At 37.0% G+C, this 15232-nt stretch overlaps 15 non-coding genes across 15 annotated transcripts; all 15 read right to left on the reverse strand.

Annotated features, from left to right (window-relative positions):
* Nucleotides 1-203: 203 nt before the first annotated feature.
* On the reverse strand, nt 204-276 carry TRNAF-GAA (transfer RNA phenylalanine (anticodon GAA)). The gene has a single exon. It is a non-coding gene; the product is annotated as a tRNA-Phe (tRNA).
* An 811-nt stretch (nt 277-1087) lies between these two features.
* Nucleotides 1088-1160, reverse strand: TRNAF-GAA (transfer RNA phenylalanine (anticodon GAA)). The gene has a single exon. It is a non-coding gene; the product is annotated as a tRNA-Phe (tRNA).
* Nucleotides 1161-2643: 1483 nt separating this feature from the next.
* On the reverse strand, nt 2644-2716 carry TRNAF-GAA (transfer RNA phenylalanine (anticodon GAA)). Its single transcript has one exon. It is a non-coding gene; the product is annotated as a tRNA-Phe (tRNA).
* An 813-nt stretch (nt 2717-3529) lies between these two features.
* On the reverse strand, nt 3530-3602 carry TRNAF-GAA (transfer RNA phenylalanine (anticodon GAA)). Its single transcript has one exon. It is a non-coding gene; the product is annotated as a tRNA-Phe (tRNA).
* An 813-nt stretch (nt 3603-4415) lies between these two features.
* Nucleotides 4416-4488, reverse strand: TRNAF-GAA (transfer RNA phenylalanine (anticodon GAA)). Its single transcript has one exon. It is a non-coding gene; the product is annotated as a tRNA-Phe (tRNA).
* An 809-nt stretch (nt 4489-5297) lies between these two features.
* TRNAF-GAA (transfer RNA phenylalanine (anticodon GAA)) lies at nt 5298-5370 on the reverse strand. The gene has a single exon. It is a non-coding gene; the product is annotated as a tRNA-Phe (tRNA).
* Nucleotides 5371-7931: 2561 nt separating this feature from the next.
* TRNAF-GAA (transfer RNA phenylalanine (anticodon GAA)) lies at nt 7932-8004 on the reverse strand. Its single transcript has one exon. It is a non-coding gene; the product is annotated as a tRNA-Phe (tRNA).
* Nucleotides 8005-8815: 811 nt separating this feature from the next.
* Nucleotides 8816-8888, reverse strand: TRNAF-GAA (transfer RNA phenylalanine (anticodon GAA)). Its single transcript has one exon. It is a non-coding gene; the product is annotated as a tRNA-Phe (tRNA).
* A 1016-nt stretch (nt 8889-9904) lies between these two features.
* TRNAF-GAA (transfer RNA phenylalanine (anticodon GAA)) lies at nt 9905-9977 on the reverse strand. The gene has a single exon. It is a non-coding gene; the product is annotated as a tRNA-Phe (tRNA).
* Nucleotides 9978-11058: 1081 nt separating this feature from the next.
* TRNAF-GAA (transfer RNA phenylalanine (anticodon GAA)) lies at nt 11059-11131 on the reverse strand. Its single transcript has one exon. It is a non-coding gene; the product is annotated as a tRNA-Phe (tRNA).
* An 811-nt stretch (nt 11132-11942) lies between these two features.
* Nucleotides 11943-12015, reverse strand: TRNAF-GAA (transfer RNA phenylalanine (anticodon GAA)). Its single transcript has one exon. It is a non-coding gene; the product is annotated as a tRNA-Phe (tRNA).
* Nucleotides 12016-12860: 845 nt separating this feature from the next.
* TRNAF-GAA (transfer RNA phenylalanine (anticodon GAA)) lies at nt 12861-12933 on the reverse strand. The gene has a single exon. It is a non-coding gene; the product is annotated as a tRNA-Phe (tRNA).
* Nucleotides 12934-13075: 142 nt separating this feature from the next.
* On the reverse strand, nt 13076-13145 carry TRNAF-GAA (transfer RNA phenylalanine (anticodon GAA)). The gene has a single exon. It is a non-coding gene; the product is annotated as a tRNA-Phe (tRNA).
* A 1084-nt stretch (nt 13146-14229) lies between these two features.
* Nucleotides 14230-14302, reverse strand: TRNAF-GAA (transfer RNA phenylalanine (anticodon GAA)). The gene has a single exon. It is a non-coding gene; the product is annotated as a tRNA-Phe (tRNA).
* Nucleotides 14303-15116: 814 nt separating this feature from the next.
* TRNAF-GAA (transfer RNA phenylalanine (anticodon GAA)) lies at nt 15117-15189 on the reverse strand. Its single transcript has one exon. It is a non-coding gene; the product is annotated as a tRNA-Phe (tRNA).
* Between the last annotated feature and the right edge of the window lie 43 nt (nt 15190-15232).

The following is a 15232-nucleotide window of genomic DNA, read 5'->3' on the forward strand; positions in this document are numbered from 1 at the left end:
GAACAAGACACCCTTAGATCTTCAGTCTAATGTTGTCACAACTGAGCTATTTTGCCAAGCTCTACTAATAAGAAATTATTTTATTGGGGTTAATAATAATGCAATCTGTAATAACATGAAATGTTCTTGAAGACCAGAACCTGAACACGGCAGCTTCTGCTGCTAAATTGCTATTCTGTAACAAAAAAACCAGCAACTAAATATGCCGAAACCCGGGATCGAACCAGGGTCCTTTAGATGTTCAGTATAACGCTCTCTCAACTGAGCTATTTCAGCTAATTGTGAAAGCTGTGAAGTCGTATTTGGGGTTTTAGGTTGGGAAAAAGAGAGCATCAAGTGTTCTTGAAGAGCAACACCTTAAAATAAAAGATTCTGCTGGTAAATTGCTATTCTGTAACAAATATACAGCAACTAAACATGCCAAAACCCGGGATTGAACTAGGGACTTATAGATCTTCAGTCTAATGCTCTCCCAAATGAGCTATTGCAGCTACGTCTGACATTTGGAAAGTCTTTTTTGGTGTTTAAGATAAGGCAAACTGAAAGAACATCAAGTGTCCTAGAGGGCGAAACCTGAAAATAAAAGTTTCTGCTGCTAAATTTCTTTTTGCTGAATTGCTACTCAGTAACAAAATGCAAACACCCAAACATGTGGAAACCCACGATCGTACTAGGGATTTTAAGGTCTTCAGTCTATTGCTCTCATAACTAAGCTATTTTGGCAAGCTATACTGATAAGAATGTCTTTTTTTGGAGCTAAAGATTTTGCAAACTGAAATAACATAAAAAAAATTTCAAGATCAAAAACTGAACACAACAGTTTTTGCTGCTAAATTGCTATTCAGTAGCAAAAGCAAAAACCCAACCATGCTAAACCCCAGGATTGAACAAGACACCCTTAGATCTTCAGTCTAATGTTCTCACAACTGAGCTATTTCGCCAAGCTCTACTAATAAGAATTTCTTTTATTGGGGCTAATAATAATGCAAACTGTAATAACATGAAATGATCTTGAAGACCAGAACCTGAACACGGCAGTTTCTGCTGCTAAGTTGCTATTCTGTAACAAAAAAACAGCAACTAAATATGCCGAAACCCGGGATCGAACCAGGGACCTTTAGATCTTCAGTCTAACGCTCTCCCAACTGAGCTATTTCGGCTAATTGTGAAAGATGTAAAGCCGTATTTGGGGTTTTAGGTTGGGAAAAAAAGAGCATTAAGTGTTCTTGATGAACAACACCTGATAATGAAAGATTCTGCTGGTAAATTGCTATTCTGTAACAAAAATACAGCAACTAAACATCCCGAAACCTGGGATCGAACCAGGGACCTTAAGATCTTCAGTCTAATGCTCTCACAAAAGAACTATTGCGGGTAAGTCTGACATTTGGAAAGTCTTTTTTGGTGTTTAAGATAAGGCAAACTGAAAGAACATCAAGTGTCCTAGAGGGCGAAACCTGAAAATGAAAGTTTATGCTGCTAAATTTCTTTTTGCTGAATTGCTACTCAGTAACAAACTGCAAACACCCAAACATGTGGAAACCCACGATTGTACTAGGGATTTTAAGGTCTTCAGTCTATTGCTCTCACAACTGAGCTATTTTGGCAAGCTATACTGATTAGAATGTCTTTTTTTAGGAGCTTAAGATTTTGCAAACTGAAATAACATAAAATGCTTTTCAAGATCAAAACCTGAACACAACAGTTTTTGCTGCTAAATTGCTATTCAGTAGCAAAAGCAAACACCCAACCATGCTAAACCCCAGGATTGAACAAGACACCCTTAGATCTTCAGTCTAATGTTGTCACAACTGAGCTATTTCGCCAAGCTCTACTAATAAGAAATTATTTTATTGGGGCTAATAATAATGCAAACTGTAATAACATGAAATGTTCTTGAAGACCAGAACCTGAACACGGCAGTTTCTGCTGCTTAATTGCTATTCTGTAACAAAAAAACAGCAACTAAATATGCCAAAACCCGGGATCGAACCAGGGACCTTTAGATCTTCAGTCTAATGCTCTCACAAAAGAACTATTGCGGGTAAGTCTGACATTTGGAAAGTCTTTTTTGGTGTTTAAGATAAGGCAAACTGAAAGAACATCAAGTGTCCTAGAGGGCGAAACCTGAAAATGAAAGTTTATGCTGCTAAATTTCTTTTTGCTGAATTGCTACTCAGTAACAAACTGCAAACACCCAAACATGTGGAAACCCACGATTGTACTAGGGATTTTAAGGTCTTCAGTCTATTGCTCTCACAACTGAGCTATTTTGGCAAGCTATACTGATTAGAATGTCTTTTTTTAGGAGCTTAAGATTTTGCAAACTGAAATAACATAAAATGCTTTTCAAGATCAAAACCTGAACACAACAGTTTTTGCTGCTAAATTGCTATTCAGTAGCAAAAGCAAACACCCAACCATGCTAAACCCCAGGATTGAACAAGACACCCTTAGATCTTCAGTCTAATGTTGTCACAACTGAGCTATTTCGCCAAGCTCTACTAATAAGAAATTATTTTATTGGGGCTAATAATAATGCAAACTGTAATAACATGAAATGTTCTTGAAGACCAGAACCTGAACATGGCAGTTTCTGCTGCTAAATTGCTATTCTGTAACAAAAACAACAGCAACTAAATATGCCGAAACCCGGGATCGAACCAGGGACCTTTAGATCTTCAGTCTGACGCTCTACCAACGGAGCTATTTCGGCTAATTGTGAAAGATGTCAAGTCGTATTTGGGGTTTTAGGTTAGGAAAAAAAGAGCATCAAGTGTTCTTGATGAACAACACCTGATAATGAAAGATTCTGCTTGTAAACTGCTATTCTGTAACAAAAAGACAGCAACTTTACATTCCGAAACCTGGGATCGTACCCGGGACCTTTAGATCTTCAATTTAATGCTCTCACAAAAGAGCTATTGCGTGTAAGTCTGACATTTGGAAAGTCTTTTTTGGTGTTTAAGATAAGACAAACTGAAAGAACATCAAGTGTCCTAGAGGGCGAAACCTGAAAATGAAAGTTTCTGCTGCTAAATTTCTTTTTGCTGAATTGCTACTCAGTAACAAACTGCAAACACCCAAACATGTGGAAACCCACGATCGTACTAGGGATTTTAAGGTCTTCAGTCTATTGCTCTCACAACTAAACTATTTTGGCAAGCTATACTGATAAGAATGTCTTTTTTTAGGAGCTAAAGATTTTGCAAACTGAAATAACATAAAATGCTTTTCAAGATCAAAACCTGAACACAACAGTTTTTGCTGCTAAATTGCTATTCAGTAGCAAAAGCAAACACCCAACCATGCTAAACCCCAGGATTGAACAAGACACCCTTAGATCTTCAGTCTAATGTTGTCACAACTGAGCTATTTCGCTAAGCTCTACTAATAAAAAATTATTTTATTGGGGCTAATAATAATGCAAACTGTAATAACATGAAATGTTCTTGAAAACCAGAACCTGAACACGGCAGTTTCTGTTGCTAAATTGCTATTCTGTAACAAAAAAAACAGCAACTAAATATGCCGAAACCCGGGATCGAACCAGGGACCTATAGATCTTCAGTCTAACGCTCTCCCAACTGAGCTATTTCAGCTAATTGTGAAAGATGCTAAGCCGTATTTGGGGTTTTAGGTTGGGAAAAAAAGAGCATCAAGTGTTCTTGAAGAACAACACCTTATAATGAAAGATTCTGCTGGTAAATTGCTATTCTGTAACAAAAAAAACATCAACTAAACATGCCGAAACCTGTGATTGAACCCGGACCTTTAGATCTTCACTCTAATGCTCTCTTAAAAGAGCTATTGCGGGTAAGTCTGACATTTGGAAAGTATTTTTTAGTGTTTAAGATAAGGCAAACTGAAAGAACATCAAGTGTCCTAGAGGGCGAAACCTGAAAATGAAAGTTTCTGCTGCTAAATTTCTTTTTGATGAATTGCTACTCAGAAACAAACTGCAAACACCCAAACATGTGGAAACCCACGATCGTACTAGGGATTTTAAGGTCTTCAGTCTATTGCTCTCACAACTGAGCTATTTTGGCAAGATATACTGATAAGAATGTCTTTTTTTAGGAGCTAAAGATTTTGCAAACTGAAATAACATAAAATGCTTTTCAAGATCAAAACCTGAACACAACAGTTTTTGCTGCTAAATTGCTATTCAGTAGCAAAAGCAAACACCCAACCATGCTAAACCCCAGGATTGAACAAGACACCCTTAGATCTTCAGTCTAATGTTGTCACAACTGAGCTATTTCGCTAAGCTCTACTAATAAGAAATTATTTTATTGGGGCTAATAATAATGCAAACTGTAATAACATGAAATGTTCTTGAAAACCAGAACCTGAACACGGCAGTTTCTGCTGCTAAATTGCTATTCTGTAACAAAAAAAAAGGCAACTAAATATGCCAAAACCCAGGATTGAACCAGGGACCTTTAGATCTTCAGTCTAACGCTCTCCCAACTGAGCTATTTCGGCTAATTGTGAAAGATACAAGCCGTATTTGGGGTTTTAGGTTGGGAAAAAAAGAGCATCAAGTGTTCTTGATGAACAACACCTGATAATGAAAGATTCTGCTGGTAAATTGCTATTCTGTAACAAAAATACAGCAACTAAACATGCCGAAACCTGGGATCGAACCAGGGACCTTTAGATCTTCAGTCTAATGCTCTCACAAAAGAGCTATTGCGGGGAAGTCTGACATTTAGAAAGTCTTTTTTGGTGTTTAAGATAAGGCAAACTGAAAGAACATCAAGTGTCCTAGAGGGCGAAACCTGAAAATGAAAGTTTATGCTGCTAAATTTCTTTTTGCTGAATTGCTACTCAGTAACAAACTGCAACACCCAAACATGTGGAAACCCACGATCGTACTAGGGAATTTAAGGTCTTCAGTCTATTGCTCTCACAACTGAGCTATTTTGGCAAGCTATACTGATAAGAATGTATTTTTTTGGAGCTAAAGATTTTGCAAACTGAAATAACATAAAATGTTTTTCAAGATCAAAAACTGAACACAACAGTTTTTGCTGCTAAATTGCTATTCAGTAGCAAAAGCAAAGACCCAACCATGCTAAACCCCAGGATTGAACAAGACACCCTTAGATCTTCAGTCTAATGTTCTCACAACTGAGATATTTCGCCAAGCTCTACTAATAAGAAATTCTTTTATTGGGGCTAATAATAATGCAAACTGTAATAACATGAAAAGATCTTGAAGACCAGAACCTGAACACGGCAGTTTCTGCTGCTAAATTGCTATTCTGTAACAAAAAAACAGCAACTAAATATGCCGAAACCCGGGATCGAACCAGGGATCTTTAGATCTTCAGTCTAACACTCTCCCAACTGAGCTATTTCGGATAATTGTGAAAGATGCAAAGTCGTATTTGGGGTTTTAGGTTGGGAAAAAAAGAGCATCAAGTGTTCTTGAAGAGCAACACCTTATAATGAAAGATTCTGCTGGTAAATTGCTATTCTGTAACAAAAATACAGCAACTAAACATGCCGAAACCCAGGATAGAACCAGGGACTTATAGATCTTCAGTCTAATGCTCTCCCAAATGAGCTATTGCAGCTAAGTCTGACATTTGGAAAGTCTTTTTTGGTGTTTAAGATAAGGCAAACTGAAAGAACATCAAGTGTCCTAGAGGGCGAAACCTGAAAATAAAAGTTTCTGCTACTAAATTTCTTTTTGCTGAATTGCTACTCAGTAACAAAATGCAAACACCCAAACATGTGGAAACCCACGATCGTACTAGGGATTTTAAGGTCTTCAGTCTATTGCTCTCACAACTGAGCTATTTTGGCAAGCTATACTGATAAGAATGTCTTTTTTTGGAGCTAAAGATTTTGCAAACTGAAATAACATAAAATGTTTTTCAAGATCAAAAACTGAACACAACAGTTTTTGCTGCTAAATTGCTATTCAGTAGCAAAAGCAAACACCCAAACATGCTAAACCCCAGGATTGAACAAGACACCCCTAGATCTTCAGTCTAATGTTCTCACAACTGAGCTATTTTGCCAAGCTTTACTAATAAGAAATTATTTTAATGGGGCTAATAATAATGCAAACTGTAATAACATGAAATGATCTTGAAGACCAGAACCTGAACACGGCAGTTTCTGGTGCTAAATTGCAATTCTGTAACAAAAAAACAGCAACTAAATATGCCGAAACCCGGGATCTTTAGATCTTCAGTCTAACGCTCTCCCAACTGAGCTATTTTCGGCTAATTGTGAAAGATGTAAAGCCGTATTTGGGGATTTAGGTTGGGGAAAAAAAGAGCATTAAGTGTTCTTGATGAACAACACCTGATAATGAAAGATTCTGCTGGTTAATTGCTATTCCGTAACAAAAATACAGCAACTAAAAATGCCGAAACCTGTGATCGAACCAGGGACCTTTAGATCATCAGTTTAATGCTCTCACAAAAGAGATATTGCGTGTAAGTCTGACATTTGTAAAGTCTTTTTTGGTGTTAAAGATAAGACAAACTGAAAGAACATCAAGTGTCCTAGAGGGCGAAACCTGAAAATGAAAGTTTCTGTTGCTAAATTTCTTTTTGCTGAATTGCTACTCTGTAACAAACTGCAAACACCCAAACATGTGGAATCCCACGATCGTACTAGGGATTTTAAGGTCTTCAGTCTATTGCTCTCACAACTGAGCTATTTTGGCAAGCTATACTGATAAGAATGTCTTTTTTTAGGAGCTAAAGATTTTGCAAACTGAAATAACATAAAATGCTTTTCAACATCAAAACCTGAACACAACAGTTTTTGCTGCTAAATTGCTATTCAGTAGCAAAAGCAAACACCCAACCATGCTAAACCCCAGGATTGAACAAAACACCTTTAGATCTTCAGTCTAATGTTGTCACAACTAAGCTATTTCACCAAGCTCTACTAATAAGAAATTATTTTATTGGGGCTAATAATAATGCAAACTGTAATAACATGAAATGTTCTTGAAAACCAGAACCTGAACACGGCAGTTTATGCTGCTAAATTGCTATTCTGTAACAAAAAAAACAGCAACAAAATATGCTGAAACCCGGGATCTTAAGATCTTCAGTCTAACGCTCTCCCAACTGAGCTATTTCAGCTAATTATGAAAGATGTGAAGTCATATTTAGGGTTTTAGGTTGGGGAAAAAAAGAGCATTAAGTGTTCTTGATGAACAACACCTGATAATGAAAGATTCTGCTGGTAAATTGCTATTCTGTAACAAAAATACAGCAACTAAACATGCCGAAACCTGGGATCGAACCAGGGACCTTTAGATCTTCAGTCTAATGCTCTCACAAAAGAGCTATTGCGGGTAAGTCTGACATTTAAAAAGTCTTTTTTGGTGTTTAAGATAAGGCAAACTGAAAAAACATCAAGTGTCCTAGAGGGCGAAACCTGAAAATGAAAGTTTATGCTGCTAAATTTCTTTTTGCTGAATTGCTACTCAGTAACAAACTGCAACACCCAAACATGTGGAAACCCACGATCGTACTAGGGAATTTAAGGTCTTCAGTCTATTGCTCTCACAACTGAGCTATTTTGGCAAGCTATACTGATAAGAATGTCTTTTTTTAGGAGCTAAAGATTTTGCAAACTGAAATAACATAAAATGCTTTTCAACATCAAAACCTGAACACAACAGTTTTTGCTGCTAAATTGCTATTCAGTAGCAAAAGCAAACACCCAACCATGCTAAACCCCAGGATTGAACAAGACACCCTTAGATCTTCAGTCTAATGTTGTCACAACTAAGCTATTTCACCAAGCTCTACTAATAAGAAATTATTTTATTGGGGCTAATAATAATGCAAACTGTAATAACATGAAATGTTCTTGAAAACCAGAACCTGAACACGGCAGTTTATGCTGCTAAATTGCTATTCTGTAACAAAAAAAACAGCAACAAAATATGCTGAAACCCGGGATTGAACCAGGGACCTTAAGATCTTCAGTCTAACGCTCTCCCAACTGAGCTATTTCAGCTAATTATGAAAGAAGTGAAGTCATATTTAGGGTTTTAGGTTGGGGAAAAAAAGAGCATTAAGTGTTCTTGATGAACAACACCTGATAATGAAAGATTCTGCTGGTAAATTGCTATTCTGTAACAAAAATACAGCAACTAAACATGCCGAAACCTGGGATCGAACCAGGGACCTTTAGATCTTCAGTCTAATGCTCTCACAAAAGAGCTATTGCGGGTAAGTCTGACATTTAAAAAGTCTTTTTTGGTGTTTAAGATAAGGCAAACTGAAAAAACATCAAGTGTCCTAGAGGGCGAAACCTGAAAATGAAAGTTTATGCTGCTAAATTTCTTTTTGCTGAATTGCTACTCAGTAACAAACTGCAACACCCAAACATGTGGAAACCCACGATCGTACTAGGGAATTTAAGGTCTTCAGTCTATTGCTCTCACAACTGAGCTATTTTGGCAAGCTATACTGATAAGAATGTATTTTTTTGGAGCTAAAGATTTTGCAAACTGAAATAACATAAAATGTTTTTCAAGATCAAAAACTGAACACAACAGTTTTTGCTGCTAAATTGCTATTCAGTAGCAAAAGCAAACACCCAACCATGCTAAACCCCAGGATTGAACAAGACACCCTTAGATCTTCAGTCTAATGTTCTCACAACTGAGATATTTCGCCAAGCTCTACTAATAAGAAATTCTTTTATTGGGGCTAATAATAATGCAAACTGTGATAACATGAAATGATCTTGAAGACCAGAACCTGAACACGTCAGTTTCTGCTGCTAAATTGCTATTCTGTAACAAAAAAACAGCAACTAAATATGCCAAAACCCGGAATCGAACCAAGGACCTTTAGATCTTCAGTCTAACGCTCTCCCAACTGAGCTATTTCGGCTAATTGTGAAAGATGTTAAGCCGTATTTGGGGTTTTAGGTTGGGAAAAAAAGTGCATTAAGTGTTCTTGATGAACAACACCTGATAATGAAAGATTCTGCTGGTAAATTGCTATTCTGTAACAAAAATACAGCAACTAAACATGCCGAAACCTGGGATCAAACCAGGGACCTTTAGATCTTCAGTCTAATGCTCTCACAAAAGAGCTATTGCGGGTAAGTCTGACATTTAGAAAGTCTTTTTTGGTGTTTAAGATAAGGCAAACTGAAAGAACATCAAGTGTCCTAGAGGGCGAGACCTGAAAATAAAAGTTTCTGCTGCTAAATTTCTTTTTGCTGAATTGCTACTCAGTAACAAACTGCAAACACCCAAACATGTGGAATCCCACGATCGTACTAGGGATTTTAAGGTCTTCAGTCTATTGCTCTCACAACTGAGCTATTTTGGCAAGCTATACTGATAAGAATGTCTTTTTTTAGGAGCTAAAGATTTTGCAAACTGAAATAACATAAAATGCTTTTCAACATCAAAACCTGAACACAACAGTTTTTGCTGCTAAATTGCTATTCAGTAGCAAAAGCAAACACCCAACCATGCTAAACCCCAGGATTGAACAAGACACCCTTAGATCTTCAGTCTAATGATGTCACAACTGAGCTATTTCGCCAAGCTCTACTAATAAGACATTATTTTATTGGGGCTAATAATAATGCAAACTGTAATAACATGAAATGTTCTTGAAAACCAGAACCTGAACACGGCAGTTTCTGCTGCTAAATTGCTATTCTGTAACAAAAAAAACAGCAACTAAATATGCTGAAACCCGGGACCTTTAGATCTTCAGTCTAACGCTCTCCCAACTGAGCTATTTCGGCTAATTGTGAAAGATGTGAAGTAGTATTTTGGGTTTTAGGTTAGGAAAAAAAGAGCATCAAGTGTTCTTGAAGAACAACACCTGATAATGAAAGATTCGGCTGGTAAATTGCTATTCTGTAACAAAAATACAGCAGCTAAACATGCCGAAACCTGGGATTGAACCAGGGACATTTAGATCTTCAGTCTAATGCTCTCCCAAATGAGCTATTGCGGCTACGTCTGACATTTGGAAAGTCTTTTTTGGTGTTTAAGATAAGGCAAATTGAAAGAACATCAAGTGTCCTAGAGGGCGAAACCTGAAAATAAAAGTTTCTGCTGCTAAATTTCTTTTTGCTGAATTGCTACTCAGTAACAAAATGCAAACACCCAAACATGTGGAAACCCACGATCGTACTAGGGATTTTAAGGTCTTCAGTCTATTGCTCTCACAACTGAGCTATTTTGGCAAGCTATACTGATAAGAATGTTTTTTATTGGAGCTAAAGATTTTGCAAACTGAAAAAACATAAAATATTTTTCAAGATCAAAAACTGAACACAACAGTTTTTGCTGCTAAATTGCTATTCAGTAGCAAAAGCAAACACCCAACCATGCTAAACCCCAGGATTGAACAAGACACCCTTAGATCTTCAGTCTAATGTTCTCACAACTGAGCTAATTCGCCAAGCTCTACTAATAAGAAATTATTTTATTGGGGCTAATAATAATGCAAACTGTAATAACATGAAATGTTCTTGAAGACCAGAACCTGAACACAGCAGTTTCTGCTGCTAAATTGCTATTCTGTAACAAAAAAAAACAGCAACTAAATATGCCGAAACCCGGGATCAAACCAGGGACCTTTAGATCTTCCATCTAACGCTCTCCAAACTGCGCTATTTTGGCTAATTGTGAAAGATGTGAAGTCTTATTTGGGGTATTAGGTTGGGGAAAAAAAGAGCATCAAATGTTCTTGAAGAGCAACACCTGATAATGAAAGATTCTGCAGGTAAAATCAAAGATCTAGATCAAAACCTGAACACAACAGTTTTTGCTGCTAAATTGCTATTCAGTAGCAAAAGCAAACACCCAACCATGCTAAACCCCAGGATTGAACAAGACACCCTTAGATCTTCAGTCTAATGTTGTCACAACTGAGCTATTTCGCCAAGCTCTACTAATAAGAAATTATTTTATTGGGGCTAATAATAATGCAAACTGTAATAACATGAAATGTTCTTGAAAACCAGAACCTGAACACGGCAGTTTCTGCTGCTAAATTGCTATTCTGTAACAAAAAAAACAGCAACAAAATATGCTGAAACCCAGGATTGAACCAGGGACCTTAAGATCTTCAGTCTAACGCTCTCCCAACTGAGCTATTTCGGCTAAATGTGAAAGATGTGAAGTCATATTTAGGGTTTTAGGTTGGGGAAAAAAAGAGCATCAAGTGTTCTTGAAGAGCAACACCTTATAATAAAAGATTCTGCTGGTAAATTGCTATTCTGTAACAAATATACAGCAACTAAACATGCCGAAACCCAGGATTGAACTAGGGACTTATAGATCTTCAGTCTAATGCTCTCCCAAATGAGCTATTGCAGCTACGTCTGACATTTGGAAAGTCTTTTTTGGTGTTTAAGATAAGGCAAACTGAAAAAACATCAAGTGTCCTAGAGGGCGAAACCTGAAAATGAAAGTTTATGCTGCTAAATTTCTTTTTGCTGAATTGCTACTCAGTAACAAACTGCAACACCCAAACATGTGGAAACCCACGATCGTACTAGGGAATTTAAGGTATTCAGACTATTGCTCTCACAACTGAGCTATTTTGGCAAGCTATACTGATAAGAATGTATTTTTTTTGAGCTAAAGATTTTGCAAACTGAAATAACATAAAATGTTTTTCAAGATCAAAAACTGAACACAACAGTTTTTGCTGCTAAATTGCTATTCAGTAGCAAAAGCAAACACCCAACCATGCTAAACCCCAGGATTGAACAAGACACCCTTAGATCTTCAGTTTAATGTTCTCACAACTGAGATATTTCGCCAAGCTCTACTAATAAGAAATTCTTTTATTGGGGCTAATAATAATGCAAACTGTGATAACATGAAATGATCTTGAAGACCAGAACCTGAACACGTCAGTTTCTGCTGCTAAATTGCTATTCTGTAACAAAAAAACAGCAACTAAATATGCCAAAACCCGGGATCGAACCAAGGACCTTTAGATCTTCAGTCTAACGCTCTCCCAACTGAGCTATTTCGGCTAATTGTGAAAGATGTTAAGCCGTATTTGGGGTTTTAGGTTGGGAAAAAAAGTGCATTAAGTGTTCTTGATGAACAACACCTGATAATGAAAGATTCTGCTGGTAAATTGCTATTCTGTAACAAAAATACAGCAACTAAACATGCCGAAACCTGGGATCAAACCAGGGACCTTTAGATCTTCAGTCTAATGCTCTCACAAAAGAGCTATTGCGGGTAAGTCTGACATTTAGAAAGTCTTTTTTGGTGTTTAAGATAAGGCAAACTGAAAGAACATCAAGTGTCCTATAAGGCAAACTGAAAGAACATCAAGTGTCCTAGAGGGCGAAACCTGAAAATGAAAGTTTATGCTGCTAAATTTCTTTTTGCTGAATTGCTACTCAGTAACAAACTGCAAACACCCAAACATGTGGAATCCCACGATCGTACTAGGGATTTTAAGGTCTTCAGTCTATTGCTCTCACAACTGAGCTATTTTGGCAAGCTATACTGATAAGAATGTCTTTTTTTAGGAGCTAAAGATTTTGCAAACTGAAATAACATAAAATGCTTTTCAACATCAAAACCTGAACACAACAGTTTTTGCTGCTAAATTGCTATTCAGTAGCAAAAGCAAACACCCAACCATGCTAAACCCCAGGATTGAACAAGACACCCTTAGATCTTCAGTCTAATGATGTCACAACTGAGCTATTTCGCCAAGCTCTACTAATAAGACATTATTTTATTGGGGCTAATAATAATGCAAACTGTAATAACATGAAATGTTCTTAAAAACCAGAACCTGAACACGGCAGTTTCTGCTGCTAAATTGCTATTCTGTAACAAAAAAAACAGCAACTAAATATGCTGAAACCCGGGATTGAACCAGGGACCTTTAGATCTTCAGTCTAACGCTCTCCCAACTGAGCTATTTCGGCTAATTGTGAAAGATGTGAAGTAGTATTTTGGGTTTTAGGTTAGGAAAAAAAGAGCATCAAGTGTTCTTGAAGAACAACACCTGATAATGAAAGATTCGGTTGGTAAATTGCTATTCTGTAACAAAAATACAGCAGCTAAACATGCCGAAACCTGGGATTGAACCAGGGACCTTTAGATCTTCAGTCTAATGCTCTCCCAAATGAGCTATTGCGGGTAAGTCTGACATTTGGAAAGTCTTTTTTGGTGTTTAAGATAAGGCAAATTGAAAGAACATCAAGTGTCCTAGAGGGCGAAACCTGAAAATAAAAGTTTCTGCTGCTAAATTTCTTTTTGCTGAATTGCTACTCAGTAACAAAATGCAAACACCCAAACATGTGGAAACCCACGATCGTACTAGGGATTTTAAGGTCTTCAGTCTATTGCTCTCACAACTGAGCTATTTTGGCAAGCTATACTGATAAGAATGTTTTTTATTGGAGCTAAAGATTTTGCAAACTGAAAAAACATAAAATATTTTTCAAGATCAAAAACTGAACACAACAGTTTTTGCTGCTAAATTGCTATTCAGTAGCAAAAGCAAACACCCAACCATGCTAAACCCCAGGATTGAACAAGACACCCTTAGATCTTCAGTCTAATGTTCTCACAACTGAGCTAATTCGCCAAGCTCTACTAATAAGAAATTATTTTATTGGGGCTAATAATAATGCAAACTGTAATAACATGAAATGTTCTTGAAGACCAGAACCTGAACACAGCAGTTTCTGCTGCTAAATTGCTATTCTGTAACAAAAAAAAACAGCAACTAAATATGCCGAAACCCGGGATCAAACCAGGGACCTTTAGATCTTCCATCTAACGCTCTCCAAACTGCGCTATTTTGGCTAATTGTGAAAGATGTGAAGTCTTATTTGGGGTATTAGGTTGGGGAAAAAAAGAGCATCAAATGTTCTTGAAGAGCAACACCTGATAATGAAAGATTCTGCAGGTAAGATCAAAGATCAAGATCAAAACCTGAACACAACAGTTTTTGCTGCTAAATTGCTATTCAGTAGCAAAAGCAAACACCCAACCATGCTAAACCCCAGGATTGAACAAGACACCCTTAGATCTTCAGTCTAATGTTGTCACAACTGAGCTATTTCGCCAAGCTCTACTAATAAGAAATTATTTTATTGGGGCTAATAATAATGCAAACTGTAATAACATGAAATGTTCTTGAAAACCAGAACTTGAACACGGCAGTTTCTGCTGCTAAATTGCTATTCTGTAACAAAAAAAACAGCAACAAAATATGCTGAAACCCAGGATTGAACCAGGGACCTTAAGATCTTCAGTCTAACGCTCTCCCAACTGAGCTATTTCGGCTAATTGTGAAAGATGTGAAGTCATATTTAGGGTTTTAGGTTGGGGAAAAAAAGAGCATCAAGTGTTCTTGAAGAGCAACACCTTATAATAAAAGATTCTGCTGGTAAATTGCTATTCTGTAACAAATATACAGCAACTAAACATGCCGAAACCCAGGATTGAACTAGGAACTTATAGATCTTCAGTCTAATGCTCTCCCAAATGAGCTATTGCAGCTACGTCTGACATTTGGAAAGTCTTTTTTGGTGTTTAAGATAAGGCAAACTGAAAGAACATCAAGTGTCCTAGAGGGCGAAACCTGAAAATGAAAGTTTCTGCTGCTAAATTTCTTTTTGATGAATTGCTACTCAGTAACAAACTGCAAACACCCAAACATGTGGAAACCCACGATCGTACTAGGGATTTTAAGGTCTTCAGTCTATTGCTCTCACAACTGAGCTATTTTGGCAAGCTATACTGATAAGAATGTCTTTTTTTAGGAGCTAAAGATTTTGCAAACTGAAATAACATAAAATGCTTTTCAAAATCAAAACCTGAACACAACAGTTTTTGCTGCTAAATTGCTATTCAGTAGCAAAAGCAAACACCCAACCATGCTAAACCCCAGGATTGAACAAGACACCCTTAGATCTTCAGTCTAATGTTGTCACAACTGAGCTATTTCGCCAAGCTCTACTAATAAGAAATTATTTTATTGGGGCTAATAATAATGCAAACTGTAATAACATGAAATGTTCTTGAAGACCAGAACCTGAACACAGCAGTTTCTGCTGCTAAATTGCTATTCTGTAACAAAAAAAACAGCAACTAAATATGCCGAAACCCGGGATCGAACCAGGGTCCTTTAGATCTTCAGTACAACGCTCTCTCAACTGAGCTATTTCGGCTAATTGTGAAAGATGTGAAGTCGTATTTGGGGTTTTAGGTTGG

The sequence above is a fragment of the Pseudophryne corroboree genome, chromosome 4 (assembly GCF_028390025.1).
Source record: "Pseudophryne corroboree isolate aPseCor3 chromosome 4, aPseCor3.hap2, whole genome shotgun sequence".
Lineage (NCBI taxonomy): Eukaryota > Metazoa > Chordata > Amphibia > Anura > Myobatrachidae > Pseudophryne > Pseudophryne corroboree.